The sequence below is a fragment of the Equus przewalskii genome, chromosome 3 (assembly GCF_037783145.1).
Source record: "Equus przewalskii isolate Varuska chromosome 3, EquPr2, whole genome shotgun sequence".
Taxonomy (NCBI): domain Eukaryota; kingdom Metazoa; phylum Chordata; class Mammalia; order Perissodactyla; family Equidae; genus Equus; species Equus przewalskii.
The window spans coordinates 27,706,701-27,725,193 of NC_091833.1; positions in this window are offsets into that span (position 1 = coordinate 27,706,701).

Below are 18,493 nucleotides of genomic sequence, written 5' to 3' on the forward strand. Positions count from 1 at the left end.
TGGGTCAATTAATTGCTAATAACTGAGTCTGTACTTTCTGCTGCTGAGATTGGCAGCTGGCCACAGCTGGGTGTAGAACAAAAGGCTATCTTCCAAGCTCAGCCTCAACACTCCTCTCCTTTTTACTCCCCCTCATCAAAACCCACTCCATCCCACCCTACACCTTCAGACTGAGCATCCTGAATCCTCCCCACGTTCATTCAGCAAATATTTGTCTGTGCTGATCATGGGTCAGGTATTGTGCTTAGCACGGATAAGAACATGGCAGTGAAAAAGAGAGACACCATCCCTGACATTATAAAGCTTCAGTTTAGAGGGAATGAGAGATATGAATCAAGTAACTGCATATTTATTTAATTAACTAACAGTGTTGATAAGTGAGGTAGGAGAAGAAGTCAGGGTATTATGGGGATACACAGCAGGGTGCCATCTAGGCATTCAGAAGGATCAGAGAAATTTCCCAGGAGGAAGTGGGACTGATGTTGAGGCTGGAAGGTAGTGTAAGATGGATAGGAGTTGGTCCTCTGAAGAACACAGAGAGTATTTTCCAGGAACAAAGGTAGCATGTGTGACACTCTAAAGTTGGGCATGAGTGTGGCCAACTTGAAAAATTAATCAGTGGTCTAAGGTGTCATGAACAAGGGTGGGTGGAAAGCATTAGAGGATGCTAAAGAGGGAGTTGGTGTCAGGCCACACATGGCCTTTAACGTTATGGCGAGCACTTGACGCCAATGACTTGGGCAAATATAGTACAGGCATTTCTTCATGATGAGATAACAAGACGGGTCTGGGACTCCTCAAAGAAGTTATTGCAACAGCCTTCTGGCTGGCCTCCCCGCCTCCATCCTCTCCCAAGAGCCCAGTCCAACAAATAATTCTTAACAAATTATGCCGCTGCTCAGAATGGGTCAAGGGCTGCGTGTTGCCAAGAGGACAGAGTCTAGACCCCATCCTCTGGTAATTGAGAACTCCCTGACCCAGTCAACCTTTCTTACCCTGCTTTATTTTTCTCCCCAACATTCACAGTCCACTCCAGCCAGACATACGCATATACCCAGCATGGTCTTTGTTTGTTCATAATTGCCTTTGCTGAGTTGCCAGAAAGCTCTCCCTTTCTCTGAGTTTCAAAATTCCTGCAAGTGTCAAGGCAATAGCATCTGGTAGAAAGATCACGGACTTCGGTATTGCATAGAATTGATTCAAATTCCGTCTTGCTACTTACTAGCTGTGTAACCTTTGGCAAAACCTGTAATCTCAGCATGCCTACATTTCCCCATTATTAAAAGGAGGAAAGCAACACTAATTGTTGTAACTACATATCACAGATTTTGTGACAATTAAAATAAGATCTCTCCTTCTCTCTTCCTCTCTGTCTCTTTAAACGTATACACACACATATACATAAATATCATATATCGTATATCGCAAGCCTGTTACTGGAGGTTTCCATAATAGTAGTTACTATTTGTTTTACTATTATTGCTGATGGTGTCACAGTCATTATTACTTCTATTACTACTACAACTGCTATCACTGGTATTTTTCAAGTACTATTATCTCTGTTAAACCTTCTTGGGTCATTAAATTTCACAAGAAATTCCCTCTGCCTAAAGATGTTATTGCTTAAACTATTCACTTAACATCAGTTACACATTATCATTTACATTGTTAGTTCCGTATCCTGTATAGGAATGTAAGCAACTCTTGTTTTCAGCTGGGCATCATGAATGTGACAACACTCTAATCTACAAGCTGATGTTAAACAACAAATGGTAGGTAGACTCGTTCACCCATCAGTCCATGGAAGCTCTTTAGTTAATTATTGGTAAGGCAAGAATCTCAAACCAGGCTTTCTCACTTAATTTCCCATGTGCGTCTGGACTTTGAGGAAGTTGATAGTCCGTGATGAGTTTCCATATCTTCATCTCTTATCGATCTAGTAACTAATGGCCCCTCATTCATCCCTCCCTCTCATTTGGGTTCTTGATTGGATGAGCTTTGGTACCAACATCTCAGAAGACCTTAGATTTAGTGTCACATCACCCTGGTGCTATGGCTACTCCTTGTTTCCTCCTTTCTTTTTCCGACTTAATCATTGTTCACTGTGATAAGAACTTGTCAGCTGGTACTATACTTCCATTGAGCATCTATGACCTCCATTCGTACTTCCATCCACGCATCCACAAATATTGAGTGAGGCTCTTTTATAGGCCAGGTCCTGTGCTATGCAGCAGAGATGCAGAAATAAAGGAACCAATACCATTCTTGCTCTTATGGACCTTACAGGGCTTACAGTATGTGGAAGACCCTTCACAACGTGGATCATAATTTCATGGGCTTCTTTTCCTGTTGAAAGATCAATGTGTCTTCTTAATGATTGAATGTCCAATGTCCCAGGCTGGCTTTTGGGTTCCTACCACTTCTGCTTTCCTTTCTTAGCGCTCTTCCAATGTAACTGCTTAAAGTTCATTTCCCTCAGACCATGTTCCAGACGTCAGAGAACTAGTGTGACTTGCCCACCGTTCTATGCCCAGCACCTTGCACACCACTAGGGATATAGTAGGTGCACGATAAATATTTGTTCAATGATTGCATAAGTCTGCCAGCATGGCATCCCCCTTTGTCCAAAAGGAGATCCCTTGACCCTTTAACAGTGTAGAGAACTTAGTGATCAACCTGGACTCAGACCCTAGGATGGATCAGGATGAATCCCACTTTCACCACTTGTGAGATAAATGACCTTGGGGAAGTTGCTTAACCTCCTTTAGGCTCTGTTTGATCATATACAAATGGATATAGCAACAGTACCAAGCTCATGGGGTGGTTGTTAGGATCAAATAAATGACTGATAAAGAAAGCCTAGTAAGCACTTCGCATCGTGCCTCACTCACAGTAAACAATACGTGTTGCCTTATTATTATTGACCTTTTTCTTTGACATTTGGGCAGGGCTGGGATGACACACTTTCGTTTTAGGAAGAGAGAGCTGCTTGGCTCATCCTCTTCCTCCTCCTCCTCCTCCTGATGGCCTGGTGATGATTGAGGGAGGTGCTCACGTCTGCCATGTGGGCCACTGAGGTCTGCTTCCTCCCCATTTTTGGAGCGTTTCTTCCTCAGAGGAGGGAAACTGTGATGCATGTATGTCTTTCTTGGTGAGCCACTCATTCCATAGAGATGAATCATCGATGACTTCAAGTACCCCAGAATATCCTTCATGTGTAACATACAGCTGCCAGGGACCTCGTGTTGGGGAAAGCATACCAGGCACGCACAGATGGAAAACACAGGCTGACGCATTGCTCAGGACTGTGGGCAGAGACCCTGATGGTTTGCCAGAACTTTCTATGATATGGACTCTTTTCAGACTCCAGAGCAGTGGATCTCAAATTCATTTGGGGTGACGGGGATCTATTATGAACTCCTTTGAAAACCTGATATAAAATCTGAGATATCAACCATCTTCATAACTAACCAATCAGATCTGACTAATCAGAATGGACAGGAGCTCTAAACAATTGGTACAATGATATTAGTTCATGACAACTGAATACCAGTCCTGCACTTTGCAAACGATTTTATGGGATTCATGGAACCCTGCTTCTTACCTATTAATTTCAACGATGAGCATTGTTTCTTAAGTACATACTCTCTGTCTGGGCCCAGCAATGCCCTGGGGTAACAGCAGTGGATACTCTCCACTTGTTCCCTCAAGCTTACACTGTGGTTGAGGAAACAGACGTTAAACCAATAATCACATCAATTCCTACATAATTAGAATTGTGGTAAGTGCTATCCTGAGCAGCAGAAGAGGCTGCAAGCACAAAAACCAGAGGGGTCTTACCCAGTTTGGAGATTAGGAGTGAAGCTGGAGCACATTACGAAAAACTCACTTAAGGGAGCTACACTGAATTTCATCCCCGAAGGATGAGTAGGAGTCAGGCAGGTGAACATGGGGGAAGATATGCCTGAGACTGTAGGCAAGGAGACCTTGAAGATGTGGAGGAGCAAAGATTACGCTGGTGAGTCTGGAGCACAGAGAAAAAGGCAGCCAGTGGTGAGAAATGAGGCTGGAGAAGTAGGCAGAGGGTATCTGCCATAGCTGTGCAGGCTACACTGAGGAGTGTAGAGAACTTGCCAAAGATCAAGTCCAGTTAGCAACTAGAAAAGGTCTGGACTCATAATCAATTAATTGCCACTCTTCATCCTCTGGGACACATTTAGCTGCTGGATCTCACAACCAACCTACCAAAAGTGTTCTAGGTTGCTGAGGTCAGAGACCCACTTTCCCAGTCCCAGATGATTCATCCATCCATCATATTTATCCATCCATCCATCCATCCATGCATTCATTTATTCATACACACTCCAAGTATGTACTCAATTCTTTGGGAACAGCATTATGCTGGTTGCTGAGGTAACATGGTGAATAGGACACCACTGCTGCCTTGAAAATGCTTATGGTCAAATAAGAGAGACAAGAGCCAGCCCTGTTGGCCTAGCAGTTAAAGCTCAGTGCGATCCCCTTCAGCTGCCCAGGTTCAGTTCCTGGGCTCGGAACCACACCGCTCGTCTGGTAGCCATGCTGTGGTGGCAGCTCATTTAGAAGAACTAGAAGAACTTACATCTATACATAACTATGTACTGGGCCTATGGATGGGGAAGGAAGGAAGAAAAAGAAGGAAGATTGGCAACAGATGTTGGCTTAGGGTGAATCTTCCCCCACCAAAAAAAAAAAAAATATGAGAAAAAAATGAGAGACAATTAAATAGGAAAGGAACTCTGGGCTGGGATAGGGGTAAGCACTAAGTATCAAGAGAGCACAAAGGAATGGAGCACACCTTAGAGAAGGGTTTCCAGAAGAAGTGAAGTCTAAGCTGAGACATGAAGATTGAAGAGGGTGTGGGACAAAAATGTGACAGGAAGTACAAAGGCCTGAAGGTGCAGGAGCTGGAGATGTTTGAGAAGAAGTGACTCATTTCAGGGTGGCTGGATGAAAGGACGGGATGGGGTGAAACGGTGAGAGATGGGGTTGAAGAGGTAAGTAGGGGTCAGGTTGTGGACTTTCTACAAAGACCAATGGATAGCCATTAAGGATTTTACTTTATTTTGCTCTGATATTTTGGCTTGTTATTATTTTTGTTGGGGTGGTTTGTTGGTTGGCTGGTTGGTTTTTAGCAGAAATAGTGTGTGAGCAAGGAAGAATACAGTCTGATAAATTCTGCACTTGGGAACAGGCTATCTGACAGATACATAAAAACGTGTTTTCAGGAGACATATAGGTGATGGAATAAAATAAATAAACACTAACAGAGGGTCTACTGTGTGCCACTCACTTAACCTAAGTTGGCTCCTTTCAATTTCACTCCCCCTCTGAGAAGAGAAGGGGTTGCCGAGGTTCCAACCGGAAAACCAGGGTCCAAGGGCAAGAGGCTCTGTCGAGGCCACACAGCTCGTGAGGTGCAGAGCCGGGCGTAGCCACAGTGCTGTCTGATGATGCCTCCTTTCCATTACACGGTGCTACCACTCCATCTCTCCCCAAACTGATCATTTCCAATTGCGTGGACTGGTGATTTCCAAGGCTGAGTTGAGGACACCCTAAATTATCCAATTATCCCTGGGGAGGATATAAAGTTGCCAAACTTTCTGTCAAGGCAAGTTAGCCTTAAATAGTTTGAATTGGAAGAAAACAGTCAAACACGTCAAGTATCTAAAATGTAATGAGTGTTTACTGTTTACCAGGCCACGTGCTAAATGCTTGAGCTCCTTTGCTAGGTGGGTACCAGTATGGTCTCCATTTTGTGGAGGGAGAAATGGAGCCTTAGGAAAGGTAACTTGCCCGTGGGTGCTCAGCGAGTGGTGGAGCTGGGGTTTTAACCAGGGTAGTCTGACCCTAAAAGCTCCACTTTTAACCATGTGACTGCACCACACATACACACACTGCATCAGCACATCATACAAGGCTCACTTCCAACCAAAGGAACTCCTAGGAGGAAACTGGAGGTGGCTTGTAAAATTGAGCAATATGCATAGAATCTCAAAGTTGGGAGCCAGTTAAGCACATGCATGCTCAGTGGATCCCAGAAAATAGCAGTGGCAAAGAACCTCGAACCCCAGCAGGACCAGTGGTTGACCTTCAGGCTTCAGCTGCAGCTCCCTCGCTGTCTTTACTGAGGACGGAACTTTCCTTTCTGTTAAAATGATTTTCCTTTAATCTTTTCTGCAGAGGAAAACCCAGAACAAGCTTTATGGGGTTTGCTTCAATTTGTTGCGAATTTTCTCTGGGCATGAAGAGCTCCAGGGTCATGCCAAGTGACAGCTCTGCCGTCCTCTTCTCTTCTCCTTTTCTTTCTTTCTCTCTTTTTTCCCCCGTGTGCAGTTTATGTAGAACATCTGGTTTTAAAAGTGTCGCAATTTTTAAACATATTATAACGCTCATGGGATCAGAGTATCAGCAGCTGTCTATTGCGGTCAACCACACGTCTGGAAAACATTCCTTGAAACTGAGTTCTTAAATAAACATAAAGCATCTATAACACACGATGCCGAACAACATCCATTTGTAAACTGAATATTTAGACCAGATGAGGTGCAAATGATTCCTTTCTTGGTCTGACTGTCAAAGTGGGAAGGGAATCTTAATTTTTTTCATCCCGAGTTTCTCTAAAGAGCCTGGGCCTTTGAACAAAGTCAGGCATCAGGTGGTCTTCACTAAATACCTGCCTTCATCTTCTTCCTCTCCCATTCCTGCCAGGGTCTGCTGGTTTTGACTTTAGTACCGTACCATTTTCTTATCATTGGTCTGTAGCTCATGGAAGTGTGCTTTTTTCTTCCTCCTTTCTCTCTCTTCTCTCTGACTCCTTAGGTCTCAAGGAGCGAAGGAGAGAATTTTATATCTATGCATGTGCGTGTGTGTGTGTGCATGTGTGTATTTCCAATGTTTATTGAGCATTTATTTGTGCCAGGCACCATTCTAAGGTCTTTCCATGTGTTAAATAAATTAATCCTCCAAATAACTCATGGAGCAAGTACTGTTATTATTCCCAGTTTACAGATAGATGGGCAAACTAGAGCACAGAGAGCTTAAGTAGCTTGAACAAAATCACACAGCTTGTACATGGTGGTGGATTAAGTATCATATACAATTAAAGCTAGGAACCATTTTCCGGTGGTATGATCAGGCTTCTATTTGAGGCATTAGGAGAGGGAGAGTAACATGTTTTTGGTAAACCAAAAGGATATATAATTGTACAAGTATCTTTATGGGCTCAAGGGTACAGGATATTTGAAGAGCTCTTGACGAAGTTATTTACTTTTTCCATTGAATCATTTGGTCAATGTCCAGGTCACAAGTAGAAAACAACCTTGTAAGTTATCTAAAAGTGAGTATGGATGCTTAATTTTGCTCCCTCTTTAATGGCCTATCAATAAAACAAGGCAGAAGAGAGAAGGCCAAAGTCATGATTTTTTTAACCTTTAAAATGAACTTCTTAGATATCTATCACAGTTCAGCTAAAAAAAAAAAAAAGTGTCTGTGGGGTTGGGAGTCTGATTTAAAGTACATTCTGTACTATGTATGATTAAACTTTTTTTTTTAAAGTGTATAGATTTTGATTCCATTTCTTCAGAGTAGACAAGCCTCCTGAACAATGAAAAGAGATGTGAACAGTTCTTAAATATGCCCTTTTAATTCCATTTATCATTAATTACAAAGTGTCGTGGGTGGAGCCCCCACTGCATCCAGTCAGTATGTATACCTTTAGCCTTTCAGTTCCCTGACCTAAAGTTGAGTGCTGTGGCCTCAATAAGTACATGGATCTGACTTGGGCACTGTCTTCCCCCGTGGGGTACAAGGCAGCTTGTAAATAAATGGCTCAGGGATATTTGCCCTGGACTCACATAGCCCTATTTAGGGAAACATGGCATCTCTTTCAAGCTCATATTTCCACCTTGATGTTAATTCTGCAGCAGAAAAGCTCTCGCACCTCCCTCCCCAGTGTCAAAGCAAAATCTGCATTTAAATGGAGACATTGCAGGCAGTTCCCGGAAAGCCAGTAAACAGGAACCCTGCTGCGATTTAACTGGAAATAAGCTCTGATAAGTTAAAAAAAAAAAAAAAAGAAAGAAAAAAAGAAAAGAAAAAGGGAACAAGAGAAAGAAATAGCACGTGAAGTGGTCCATGAATTTCTGGTGGGGAAGATGGAAACCTAAATTGAACAAAAACAAAAGGACACTGATTTGGAAAAATCCCAATGAACAGAATGTTTTCTGCCAGACGGGTGTTTAACTGTAATAAGGCCATATTCAAGGGACAAAATACGATGGGCTTATCTTTGTATTAAAACAACAACAGAAAGAGAACAAGGGCAGATATGAGGGGGGTTTTTATACTCATATTTCCAAACCTCATAAAATATTAGTAGCTGCATCAGCTATAAAAATTAATGGCTCCAGATTCTATTGTGTTACTCTCTTCAATTTCATTTTATCACCATTCTTTTTTTTTCTTCCTCTCTTTCAGTTTTTGTCTTTCTATCTTCCTAAGCTGTTTGGGGTTCCAGTGTTTATGAGCTTTATAAGCTTGATAAGACTTGTAGGGCAGAATTTCCAACAAAAAGAATTGAACAAAGCCCCGCCTGATTCCTTACATTAGAGTTTCTATGGTACAGTTGGACTATGATAACAGATTGTGATAACATTATCAAAAAGGGAAGAGAAAGAAATTGTGGCCCTCATTATTGAGTTTGTTGCAAGCTCACTTTTTCTTTCTTTCATTCTTTTTTTTTTTTTTCCTTTTTTAATAGCAAAGACTAAAACTTCCAATTTCCTCAGGCCTAACCTGGCCTTTTAAAATGTTTTCAGGCCACTGTGAACACCAAACTCAATTCTGAATTTGCATTTACATAGTATAATTTTTACCATCAATTAATCGATCACATTTAAATTCCTAAAAGTATCCAGTGAGTAATAACTACCCCCCGGGTGCTATAAAAAGTTAATTTCCAAACACAAAGGCCACTCTGACTTTCAGAAAGCTGAGCTGAGTTTCCCTTTTGAGTCAAAACCAAAAAAAAACCCAAAACTCTACATTTTTTGATGACCATCCTGAAGATTATTCCAGAGAGTTATTTCTTTCAAACAATGAAGGAAAATATCAAGGTTTTCAGGCCAGGAAGGTGAATTGAGTGGACTGTCGAGAGCTGGCTCTGGAAGGTTCTATTTGTCCTACCTGGGTTCATCAAGGATGCTACTGTGGCAGGGCATTCCCTTCTTGAGTATAGAATGGCCACTCACACACAGTCACAAAATGACTGGCCAGCGACCCAGCCCCTGGATACTGGAATTGTGCAGTCCAATCGTATAGTGAAGCCAATGCTGGATGCGCAATAAAATTAAGGTAGCAGGATGAACCCAAGGGATGGTTTTGGAAATAGAAGACCTGGGTTAGAGACCCTGATCTACCACTAACTAGCACGTCACCTGCCTTCTCCCTAGATGATAATGCCTATCTTCAGAGGTTGTTGCCACGAGGCAATTCGATCACGGAAGTGCTTTGTGCGGCTGGGGCAGATGGAGGGGTTGTCATTGGGATAAATGCAGGTGCATTAGGGGCATGCTTTATGTCCCTTGTTGGCTTTGTTTGATGTGAGTGTATCAAGTAGACCAATGCCACCATTTCTATTCATCACCCTGAATTAGCCTGAGAGGCATCCAATGCGTTGTTTCAACCTTAGTTGTAGATACATAGTAAACAATAGTTCAGTTACTGACCCTCACGCAGTGCAACCTGGTATTTGTAATGACCAAAGTGACCGAGCAATTAGAAAATGAATTAATTTGGGATCTGGAATCGGCGTTGGCTTGGGTTGCCAAGTGTCCTGGCACTGTCGTGTTTATACGTCTGGATCCTTGAGAAAATTGAGAGCTCCTCGAGGACACAGACCAGGACACGGTCCTCCTTGGATATTCTCTTCCTTTTCTTCCCTCCAAGCACCTAGGACCGGGCCTGGTCGTAGTTGGTGCTCAATAAACGTTTGGTGAATGAATGGACAAACGATGGGAGAAACATAAAACCAATGAGGTGGAATCTAATTCCACAGCCTGCAAATCAAAATCAGACTGCAAATGGAGGTCATTTTCACCGGGATATATCTCAGCGTCATGTGCAGTTAATCAGAACACAGCAATTTTTTTTTTCCTAAGCACAAGATAGATTATATATTTTTTCTCATGGCCCCTAAATAGCATCCTCTTCAACTAATTTCAAAACCAAATGGGCTGCTTGAAACACCAAATCGAATGCTGATGTGGGTCGGCGTGCGGATAATTCACAAAGGCTGAATCTTCCCAGCCATGACAAAATCAGGCATATCCAGAAGAGTTAGTGGAATTGATCGGGTGTCCTTGTGGCGAGAAAACTGCACCAAATTTTCCAGCAAATTGCTCTAGCCAGGGTGCCTTGAACTGGACAGCCCTAAACACAATTCTTCTCCACAAGGACCCAACTGGAGACTACCTCTTGGGTGGCAGAATGCACATTCAAAGTTAGTCTCTTTACCAGTTTCATAACTCAACCAATTGAGTGCATTCTAATGTAGACCTCTGCATAACTTTGTCTTTCCTATAATTCTTTGGTCCTGATCAAATGCTGTAGTAGTATTCTTCATGCAACAGTTGTTTATTGGGTGGACGTAGCCTCTAAGATGTCCCATTTGGAGGTCTTTGGAGAGGCTCAGTCCCTCGGATATAGATCTCTGGCCCCAGGCTGCCTGGATGGAAATCTGATCCCTACCATCTACTAGCTGTGTGACCTTGAGCACGTGACTTAGCATCCCTGTGCCTCAGCATTGCATCTATAAAATAGAGATGATGTTAACAGCACCTATCTCAAAGGATTGCTCTAAGAATTGTATGAGCTGATGTAGAAGCAGCAGCTAGAACATTGTCTAGCACATAGTAAACACTCTATATGAATTTGTTCTCATATACTAAGACTACTTTGATGACTACATATTAAGATTTCGTGGAAAGGCACATTTGTATAAAACTATTGAACTTACATTTGCTTTTTGAAAAGGAAACACACAAAAAACACTCAATTGCTTTTAAATCTAGTATTCAGACCTAAATGCTCTTAAATATCTGCTGCAAATCTCCTTCCCAAAATGACAAATTCAGTTGTCTCCCAGAGGAGCGTGATGGTTTTTCAAAGGGCATACAAAGCCACACACGTAACACGTGTGTTTTTTTCAAAGAAACCAATTAAAAACTTACTGTGCTTCTTCTTGGAGCTAAAATTCTGCTTGACAATTCGAAGGAAAATAAAGGAACGAAAAACAGCAAACTGATTTTTATATTAAAACAAAAGTAGATAGGTTGTGGAAGGAAGTGAAAATTCCATGAATTTTCAGGTTAAACGAGCCCTTAAAGAAATCTCATATTTGGACTTCTGCTTGGGGCTCAGCCATCCACTGCCCCACACGTCGGCCCACAGATGGCCTGGGAGACTCGTGTCCAGAGGCTCCAGGACACGAACCTGGTGAAGATCCCCAGGGTCAGTGCTTCTCAGATGCTACGTGAAATTTTTTTTTTTTAATTTTATACTTATTTCAGACTAAGAATCTTATAAAGTGAATCTTACAAAAATGAATTCTTGGAAAAAAAAGAAAAGAATAAGACGTACAAAATGCAAGTCCTGTTTTTTAAGCTATTAGGTTAAGAAGACAAAATTACTGTGTCAAATTGCTATAAAATTTCCTAAATGCAGACCTCCCGCTCCGTACTGATCTGGTTGTAAACTGTAAGGAACTCTTTGATGCCTAGGCCACACTGGAGTCGCTGCCCCAGGCGACTCGAGGGCGGAATCTTGAGCTTTGCTGACCGAGACACGGAACTCTGCAGTGTGGTGGAGTCCGGGCTTCTCCCTCGTTAATTTCCTCCTTGTGCAGAACATCGGACCAGGTTAGAGCCCAGCAGTGAGCTTCTCTGACTTCCTGTTAGTAGCTCCGACAGGCTGGGGCCTGGACCACCCTCTCTGCAGGATGCATTGGGGTCCTTAGCATCCCCAAGGTCCTGGCCTCAGTTTCAAGAATTACTGGATCTGAGTGTTACTTATTTGCTAATCTGTGCCTGTGGGAGGTGAGAAGCCATCGGAAAAGCAGCAAGGAAGTGAGATGATTAATTTCATGATTGGAGGAGTTCATGTCAGTGCAATGATCTCGACCTCTCTGAGAATCCACTGGAAGCTGCAGCTTGTCCCACTAGAAAGTCCGGCGGCCCACATACGTGTGTATAAATATAAGGGTTCAGTGATTATCTGAAAGCCATCGAGATGGCTCAACATACAAACCCAAACTTCAGGGTGAGTGTAGACTGCTAACTAACTGGGCATCTATAAACAGCCCTGCCTAGACGTACGTCCAACTTCTCTTAACACTTTTGTCTCCATAGTCACTGCAATCCTGTCTTCCTTCTCACACCCTCCGGCCAGCCTGACTCTTAGTCCTGTCCGTGCAGCCCCAACAGGCAGGGGCTTTGGTCTGTGAGGCCCGGAAGGGGCATGATATGATTAGCTCAGTCTGCCTTCTCATTGATTCTGGAAGCACACCAGGCCTGCCCAGGACAAGCTCTCCCTAGTGGTGCAGCCCCTGATTGATGGGCAGACAGGTGGGTCCTGGCCCTCCCATTATGAGGTAGCGTCTCCTGGAACGGACAGCTCCGCCCGAACTCAGAAGCAGTTTAATGATGGGCTTCGGGTAGGGGTTACGGGAGAGACGGTATTACTAAGAGGAGGGCTCGGAGCTACAATTTCCAAATGCTTGGGGAGGTACTTTGAAAGCCAAGAACCATTTCAGAAATGCAGTGGTTTTTAGACCTTATCTGCCTGGCCAGGATGTCTCAACTCAAGATGCTGAGCTGAACACAGCTAAGGAGTCAGAACACCAAGCTGGGCTGAGGAGACAGCATAACGGACGTGGCTAGTTGCCTTCCTGATATCTGTTGCCCTATTTGTCTTTTCTAACTGTACCCCGATTTTGCTCAGATGCAACCCAATATGTAAGAGCTGACACTTGTGCTTGTCTGATGCCATGTCCTGTGCCCAGTGTTTATTAATTTATTCAATGCTCATAACAACCCCATGAAGTGAGTAGATTATTATCTCTATCATACATATCAGGAAACTGAGGCACAGAGAAATCAACAACATGCCTGAAGCCATATAGCTAGTAAGCGGCCCAGGCAGGAATTGAGTGCCAATATTCTGGCTCCCAAATCCAAGCCGTTAATCATTGGAGGTACTGTATTGCCTTCATGCCATCCCCAGCTCAAGAGGTAGGTCTTGATTAGTCTAAGCTGATCAGAGCAGGGTATTGTCCTGTTAACTGTCATGGGTCCCTGCCAGACACAGGACCTGAGATGGACCAATCAGATGGAAGCAGGGGCTATAGCACGCAGCTTGGAACAAGGAGGTATGGTGCTCCGTGTTGTTGCCCCCTGAAGTCACACATGCCAATGCTGGCGATAACAGAGGAGAAAAATGGGAAAAAATCTGCGTCCTTGTTGACATTGTTGAGCACTGAATTAACTCGCCCTGGAATCTGCCCTACTTCTGGGCAATATGTGTTATACAAAATAATGCATCTTCCTGTTGCTTCAGCTAGTTGGCCTCCGTGACTTGTTTCTAAAAGCATTCAAACTGAGGTAGATGCGTCTTAGAGGTCTGTGAGAGTGGGCATTGACTGAAGACCAGGATGCACACCATGGAATACCAGATTAGGTTGAGGATGTCCGATTAGAGTCTAACTCTCAAGTCTTTAGGGAGAGGTTATCTATCTGGCAGGTCCCCAAGCCCCTGGTCTCTCCTCTTGCTTCTTATTATTACCCAGTATGTGTCGATGTGCACACATGCATGCACATGATGGTGCTACTTACAAAGGATAGGGCAAAGGAAAGATAAGGGTTGGGGAATCTTCCTTCTGGATCCATTGGGCTTCTGTTAGTAGTTCTGACTAAGGTTGGGTAATTTATCCAGAATCCTACACCTAGTAAATGTCAGAGCCTGGATAACAAATGCAGGAATGTGGCTCCAGAGCCCATAGATTAGCCACTATACACCTTCTTAGATCAAGTTCCCCAGAAGCAGAGCCTGAGACAGGGTTGAGGTGCATGATTTATTGAAGGAGTGCTCTCAGGAGGAATGGATCCGGGGGGACAGGCCAGGGGAGAGAGCCAAGCAAGGCCTCAGCTGGAGTCCAGTTCTAGCCTGATCCCAGGAGAAGCTCTGGAGTAAGACTTACAACAAAGAGTTGGCCCAGCTGGAGATGGACCCTTACCCCAAGACACTCCTGTGTCAACCAGTCAGTCAGTGGGCTTCCCCCTGGGTGAGGAGGGGGGAAGGAAGATGGTATAACCTTCTTGGCAAGGAGGTTCCAGTTAGCTGAGAAGGGAACAGCTCTGAGCCCTTCGCAGTCAGCACAGCAGCTGGGGGACAGATGTAACGGCCTGGTAAAGAGGATCTGGATGGAGCACCAACAAAATCTACTGCAGCTTCTATCAGTACATGCTATTCCCTTTGTCTAGAAACCTCTTCCCCAAAATTTCAACCCACTTACAAAGGCACAGACATCTCTTCCTTGACTCTTTGTCTCCCAGTGTCCTGTGAGCTCCTCAAAGATATGGCCTATATCTTATTTCTCTTAACATCAACATCCCAGAATTGTACACACCCACATTTCCCTCCCCTGGCCCAGCACCCAGCAGATGCCTGGCACAGAGGAGAGGCTTCAATAAATATTTGTGGGATGCATGAATGGAGAAATGAATGGATTTCATGAATCCACATGCTGCTTATTTGGAATTTGTGATACTTTGGAGAGAGGATATTTATTGAGTAAAAGTTTGGAAAAAATACTCTAACTTCAGCTTTTACTGCTTATGTAGTTCATTACTAAGGAATGCAAGCCTCTACTCCTTCTCTCTCACCCCATTACTTTCCACATTCTATAATATGTAGAATAATTATAACTCAAGAAACTGCTTTTCTTATAAAGAAACAGTCAACCTCTGCTCTAATTAGACCTCTTGGTTAGTTTGGAAGAATTTTCTTCACCCCCCGGACTTCCCTCCCATCCCCTACTCCTTAATCCAAAAAATGTTTCACAAGACTTGGTGAATGAGAATTTCAGTCTTAGTTCAACTTATGTATAATTCTTGAGGATGAATTGTAGGACACAGATGCTTCCAAAGAAAGTTGGTCCTCTCAGTAAAACGCAAGAAGAAAAATGATGGTCATTGATTTAACTTGTCTTCCATTTGATGATGCAAGTGACTTTCACTGGATACCCAGAAATTTAAGGCTGGAATGCATTGCGCACAGTGAGGGTTCTTGCCCCTGCTCCCTCATGGAAAGGGTGCCAGAAACTTGGCCAAAGAAGAAGTACACTTAGTGCAATATTTCTCAAAAGTTGTCCCTAACAGCAGCAGCGACAGCACCTACCAACTTATTGGAAATGCACATTCATTCGCCAGCCCCACCCCAGACCTCCAGAATCAGGAATTCTGGAATGATGTCCAGTAACCTGTGTTTGAACAAGCCTTACAGGTCATTCTGATGCTGCTTAAGTTTGAGAACCACTGGCCTAATGGTTAGGCGGCGGGCAGACCTTGTTTAGATTCTCATCTGTCACTTTGTAGCTTATGAAGTATCTCCTGAACAGTCACTCGCCCTATTTGTAAAATGTGGGTGAAATGGTGTGGCTCTGAGAATTAACAAGTCTATACATGTCAAACTCTCAACACAGTGCCGGGCACAGATTTCTTTCTCTGTTGTTCCTATATTGTGGGTGGAAGGAAGAGAAACATGGAGAAGAGGATAAGTCCGAATGTTTTCTCTGTGTTGGCTTGGGAGGCCAGAGGAGAGCAGTAAAGAGGAGGGGTTGGGATAATAGGGAAACATTTGAATGTATGATGCAGGCTAGAGGGCGACGGGAGAGAGCCCTAAGGACCCATGTATCCAGCAAATGTGCATTGAGGCTTCTTCTGGGCCCTTCAGAGGGTTAGGGGCTGAAGACCAGAGATGAGCAAGATGGGCATAGGTCCTGCCCTCGGAGGGACTTACAGCTCAGCAGATGGGGTGGGAATTGTGTTCCCTGAAGCCAGAATCCCACAGAGGGTTATCGTGGGCAGGGGGCACCCAAGCCATTTTCTTTGCAGGGAATAGATCTATAGGTTCTGATGAGCTAACACTCAAGCCAGAAGAGTTCCATGGGTGGATAGGAGAGGATGTGGCGTGGTCTGAAGACATCCATTGCCTTTCCCTGCTAGGGTCTTCAGGGTGACTTGTTAGGAGAATGTTTCTCCTCTCTTCCTAGCGGCACTCCGTACTCCTCTCCTGAATAGTCCCCAGTTCTTCATTCCCAGCCTCTTCGACCAAGCCCTTGACTCAGAGTTCATCCTGAAATATGGACATGTCAAAAGTCAGGACATCAGAGGAGAAAGGACACTGAGAATTATGGCGATGATGACACACAGTAGTTCCCACCCACTGAGCGCCACTTCCTGTATGCCAGACGTGGGCTATGCTTCTACATGCTGCCCATTATTTCATTCTCATAGCAACACCAGGAGGTCAACCATACTGGTTTTTTTCCATTTTACAGATGAGAAAACAGAGGTTTCCAGAGATTAAACAACTTGTCTGTGGTACCCATGGACATGCAAACCCAAGTTTACACCTGGGGAAACTGAGCCCAGAGCAACCCAGGGCAAGGGTTTTCTCCAGGATTCACAACTACCAAGGACCAGAGTGGGGACTGAAGCCCCTCACATATGAACTTTCGTTTACAGCAAACCACAATGCAATAACAGTTTCGGGCAGATGGTTAAAGTCCCTTCAAAAAAAGAAAAAGAGATTTCGAAAGCTACTGGTAACAACGGCTGGGAAGTCCTGGAATTTAAAATTTGTCTTAGCTGATTTGCACCATCCCCGCAGCCGGGTTTATATAGAGAACGTATGGTCCACACTTTGATTGCCACGACTCATGAATCCACACAGCACTCCCTCTGCCCTACAACAAAAATCCTTTTCTTCCCTGGCTATTTAATATGCGAGGCAGATTGGAACATTAGCAGTGCAAAAGGGTAAATAATCTGGTAATTGATCTGGGATTTGTGGATTTTTACCTCAAATTTCTGTTTATGGTTGAAGGTCGTAAGCTATACAAACCTCTATTGATCAGAGTCCTTTGTTTAAACAGAACCTACTGTATTTATTTGTGCTGCTCCTTCAAAGTCAAACAAAAGGGCATGGATGGAGCTAAACCTCGGCATGGCAGTGTGGCCATGTGGCCCATTCACTGGGTGTACAGCTGTTTTCAATCTGCCCTGTTCGTCTTTCACATCCATATGAGATGAAGCAGGCTTCGCTTAGCCTGGGAGACAGGCCAGCAAGAGAAGATGCGCGCTTAACCCTTCACAGGCAACGCTCCGCTCCCTCTGACACTGAGAAGTGAATCTTGGGAAGCGGCACTTTTCCCTAGGGATGCAGACTGGCACTCAGTGTCCCTTGTCTGTAATCAGTCATCACATCTGGAGAAAAGGAACCCGGTTCCCTCCACTCCCATCTCCACTCCCCCACACCTGACAGGTCCTCAAAGCCCTATGCCCCTTGAGAGAGATCTGAGAAGGAGCATGGAGTTTTCTGCTGTCTCTGGGTGTTTTGAACTATCCGGCCTAGAGGATACTTTACTAAAAGTCAGGCAGGCTGGGGCCTGGGCCCACAGAATGCACGCAGGTTGCTCTTAATAGGGTCCCCTTTCCAATAGGGGACTCAACTCTCTCCCATTTCTCTCCTTAATGCCAGACTTAGCCCATGTTTTCTCAGCCTTGGCCCCGTCAACATTTGGGGCTGAACAATTCTTTGCTGGGGGAAGGCGCTGTCCTATGCATTGTGGGATGCTTAGCAGCACCCCGGCCTCTACTCACCAGATGCCAGCAACAGCCCCCACCCCCCATTTCTGTGACAGACAAAAATGTCTGGAGCACTCCTTACTATCCCCAGGGCCAGGAGGGGTGCAGGCTACCTTGGGTGAGATGCCCCACCTTGGAGAGATTGCCTGCTGGGTTGTAAATGGTAACAGCTTTGGAGCAGACAGGCTAACTCTCCTGGCCTCCTGAGAGCTGTTCCACCTTGGCCAAATGTCTTCCCCTCTCTAGTCCGGGTTTCCTCTTTAGCAAGGTGCCCAGGGAGGCCCTAACTTTCAGAGCTGGGCTGTGGACCCCATGCAAAGCCCCATGGTCAGCGCCTCATCCCAGGGCTGGACTGAGGGGTGCTGGATGCGCAGCCTTTACCCTCTCGCTGGGAACAAAGCCAGACGGCAGCCCAGAGAACTCGGGAGGGAAGGCAGCTGATGCGAAATCCACTCCACTCAAGCACCGTTGGGTTTTTAATGCCCTTTGCCAATAGTAACAACTCTTGATTTTTGGAGGGAACGTCTGGC